We start from the raw sequence: 4,442 nt of genomic DNA, 5'->3' as shown, positions 1-4,442 counted from the left end.
AGACAGAAGTGACAAGTAGTCAGGAATCTTGCCAGCCCCTGGAGATCCTGGAATGGTCAGCTCTGCATTAATACCCTGCACAGAATGAGAGGCTGATGGCCACAGAGATTCACCAGGCCACAGATTTCTCTTCCACAAGAATGTTCTCTCATCTCAGCCAGAGGTGACTGAGCCACAGGTCTCAGGGGTTCAAATCAAAGACACGTACAGGGCATCAAACATATCAAGGGAACAGTAAACTTGAATACAAGGTCAATATCAGCCACAAGTTCTACAATCCAGTGCTGATACTAGATACGAGCTTCAAGGACAATTTCTTTTCAGAGGTGTCTTCTAGTTTCGTGAGGCCAGCTTGAGGTGTGCATTCACCAGAGCAGATCTGTACTTCTGAACCAACTTCTGCTGCAGGTGCTCTCTGCTCGCAGTCCATTTAAAAGCATTTGCGGTGGACAATGGAGGGCCCGCACTCATTATATTCCTGCTTACTGATCCCCATCGGCTAGAAGGTGGACAGCGAGGCTAGGATGGAGCAGCTGATCCACGCTGAGTATTTGTGCTCAGAGGGCATGATGAACTTGATCTTCATGATGCTGGGTGCCAGGGCAGTGATTTCCTTCTGCATCCTGTCACTGATGCCAGGGTACATGGTGGTGCCACCAGACAGCACTGTGTTGGCATACAGGTCCTTGCAGATGTCCACGTCACACTTCATGATGGAGTTGAAAGTTGTCTCGTGGTTGCTGCAGGATTCCTTACCCAGGAAGGAGGGCTGGGAGAGTGCCTTTGGACACTGGAACCGCTTGTTCCCAATGGTGATCACCTGGCCATAGGGAAGCTCATAGCTCTCTCCAAGGAGGAAGAGGATGCATCAGTGGCCATCTCTTGCTTTAAGGCCAAGGCGATGTAGCACAGCTTCTCCTTGGTGTCCCATACGGTCTCGTGCTTGGTGGTGGTGGTGAAGCTGTAGCTGTGCTCTGTGAGGAATTTCATTCATGAAGTAGTCTAGTCAGTCAGGTCCCGGCCAGCCAGCTTCAGACTCGGGATGGCATGGGGGAGGGTATGCCCCTTGTAGATGGACACCGTGTGGGTGACCCCATCTTCAGAGTCCATGACGATGCCAGTGGTTCACCCAGACGTATATAGGGACAGTACAGCCTGGATGACCAGGTACATGACTGGGGTGTTGAAGGTCTCAAACATGACCTGGGTCATCTTCTCTCTGTTGGCCTTGGGGGCCAGGGGGGCCTCAGTCAGCGTGCTGGGTGCTCCTCAGTATTGAGATATTTTTATAATAAAAATAATGTAGGTGCTGTATAGGAAGTATTGAAAATATGGCCAAGTTTAAAGAAATAAAATTTATGATTACAGCACTCGGAAACAAGTGCTTTTAATACTGGTATAATCCCTTATCTGGTCCATTGGGCAAATTGTATTTTGAAATTAAGACTTTTTCAGATTTTATTAGGGTAATCCAATGTGTTTACTGTGGATTTTATGATATCCTAGGTGGAATGTGGGACAGTGCTTCATAATAAAATACAGTAATATTTCTCCAGTAAAATGTATAAGTTCACTCTAAGCAAGATAAGGACTATAAATAACCTCAAAATTATTTAATTATTCATGCCAGACTTTTTTATTCTTTTGCAATAGAGTCTCATTCTGTTGCTGTGGCATCATCATAGCTCACAGCAACCTTAAACTCCTGGGCGCAAGTGATCCTCTTGCCTCAGCCTCCCGAGTAGCTGGGACTGCAGGTGCCTGCTACCACACTTGGCTAATTTTTCTATTTTTAGTAGAGACGAGGTCTCACTCTGGCTCAGACCGGTCTCCAACTCCTGAGCTTAAGCAATGCTCCGGCCTCAGCCTCCCAGAGTGCTAGGATTACAGGTGTGAGCCACTGCACTTCATGTCAGATTTTTGATATCAGATGATTTATAAAAATCTTTCTATTTTAGAGTGCTTTGTATTTTGGAATTGCATATAAGAGATTGTGGATTTGTATTTTAGTACAACATTTAGATGATTTGTAAGCACTTGTGTGAAGTTGGGGCAGCAGGGCACCTGAGCAAGGGATGCCTTCAGGGGAAACAAGACAGATAAGTACACAGAAGATATTTGCAAACCAAGTTCATCTGCTCAAAATGTGCATAGTTGTTACTACTTTTCTTTATGGTAAATGTGATTCAGACCACCAAAAAATTGATCGTGCTGGGCATCATGGGAGGAGTTCAACGTACACAGACATTTGTGCTCTTCATACTGATAGAGTTATATTTAAGAGATTGGGGTCCTGTCCCTTCCAAAGGTGCCTGATAACGAGGAAATGCCGCCCATAAGGATTTGTCTGTATTCACCTTTGTTTTCAGGCCTTTGATAGCTTTGGCCTCAGTTTTGCCCACAGATGTTGACTCCCATTTTCATCTACTTGGATCTGTCATCCCTTGCTAGAGATGACCCCAAATTTGATCCTAGTTCTGTTCCCAATTCTCTTTAGCTCAAAGGCCATATTGTGGCAGCCTTCCCATGTTCTCCAAGCAAACAAATACCATCCTATCTCTGGTTTTGCTTTTGCAAATCTATTTTGGCACTGACATTTCACAGTGACCCTGCTCTGTTCTACTCAGTCAAGTTAAGACAAGCATGACCTGAAAAATGGTTGAGAAAAAAATAAAGATGAAGGTTAAGTGCATGCAGCATCTGTTCAAATTGAAGAGATAGCTTGAGAGGCAAGTGTCAGAAATTAAGCAAGTAAATAACAGAGCTCTCTGAGTCATTGGTTTGTAACTTGACGGCTGCCTGTTTGTGCCTCTTACTGTGTCTCTAAATTTCAACATTCTGCCAGATAATGAATATTTTGCAGAAGCAAATGTCAGAACTCTTTCTTTTATGCAAACGAAGACAGGGAATTTGGTAGAATGATAACTAATGGATGAGAAAATATTGAAAACCTATAATTACCTGTGATAAACAATATGTTATGCTTTCTTTTCTCTGTTCTGAATCTGCCACTGCAGTTTTTTTCTTGTCTAATGCAGTATTTCAGGCAGGCATTGCTTTTCAATTATATATCTCAAGCTGAAGTTCCTGCTGACAGGTAGAATGAAAGCACATTTTGGTTATTATGTTTTTTCTTCCCTTCCTCATGGACTCCAAGTGCCTATATCCTAATTTAAGTCCCAATAACAGGAAGTCCAAATAGAAATGTTATTAGAAAGCTATGGATATGTAGTTAATGAAATATGTATGATTACAGTATTGCAGGACATGTGTAATATTGATGGGAACTCAACTTATCTCAATTTTTAATAAAGGTTTAATTTAAAATATGGATATTTGGGGGAGTGAGTTGTTTTATTCTTTTTGCAAATGTGGCATATGTTAATTTCTTGCTGAGAATTTGGTGGATTCAATTTTCTTCTGTAATTTCTCATTTTCAATTTCCTTTTTTTGGAAGCACATTTCTATATGCTTGTCTGGACTCTGGCATTTTTGAATGTCCTAGGGCAAGAGGAAGACAATAATATGTTTTGAGTTACTCTGGAGCAGTTAAATGGGCCACTAATGATTCCCTATGGTCTATTTTAATTGGCATTTGAACCTACTCTTTGAAAATTTGGGCCAATAACTTAGCCTTAGACCCTATTCTTAAGTAAACCTGAGTTTGGTTTGGGCATTGTTAAAATGGTGGATCCTAGGAAGTAGAGTTATGTGGGCTAAAATTGCCTACGTAGTTACTAGAGATTGTGATTTCAGATTAGTTGAGCCCTGGCCTTTTTTTAAATGCCAAGAAAATCACATGCTATATAGATTATTCATACTGAGCAGTCATAGATAGACAACTAGAACCTATAATCTATTAAAGACATTGTCTCCTTAGATTTAAAAGACTATTTAATTGTCATGTATTATTTCAACTATTTGTCCTGAGAATTTATATAATTTAAACCAAAATGATAATATATTATTTTATATCTTTTTGTCAAATATTTTTACATATATACTCATTTTCCTCTCATGAAATCTCTTGCGAAGAGAGATCTTTGTATCCATTTTAGAGCTGAGAAAACTGAGGCATAGAAAAGTGAAGTAATTTGCTCAGGTTTGCCCAAGTTCACCCATGGAGTTAGGAAATGGCATTCCTAAGAGTCTAAGTAGGTCTATCTGTACAAAACAGAAAATGAAAAATGGTTAGATCCTCAGGTATACAATATAAAATGATATAAATCAAAACAAATAGAAGAAGCAAATTTTTCTGAGACAGGTTAATGCTCTGTCACCCTAGATAGAAAGCAGTGGCACCATCATAGCTCACTGCAACCACAAATTCCTGGGTTCAAGCAATCCTTCTGCCTAAGCCTACTGAGTAGCTGGGACTATAGGCATGTGTCACTAAGGCTGGCTAATTTTTCTTTTCTTTCTTCTTGTTCTTTATTTTTTTT

At 40.7% G+C, this 4,442-nt stretch overlaps 1 pseudogene; it reads right to left on the bottom strand.

The window, feature by feature from the left end:
• Nucleotides 1-430: 430 nt before the first annotated feature.
• Nucleotides 431-1,257, bottom strand: LOC100963329 (annotated as a pseudogene).
• Between the last annotated feature and the right edge of the window lie 3,185 nt (nt 1,258-4,442).

The sequence above is a fragment of the Otolemur garnettii genome, unplaced genomic scaffold (genome assembly GCF_000181295.1).
Source record: "Otolemur garnettii isolate 467f Iridium unplaced genomic scaffold, OtoGar3 scaffold00109, whole genome shotgun sequence".
Taxonomy (NCBI): Eukaryota; Metazoa; Chordata; class Mammalia; order Primates; family Galagidae; genus Otolemur; species Otolemur garnettii.
This window is presented reverse-complemented; position numbering and strand designations above follow the sequence as displayed.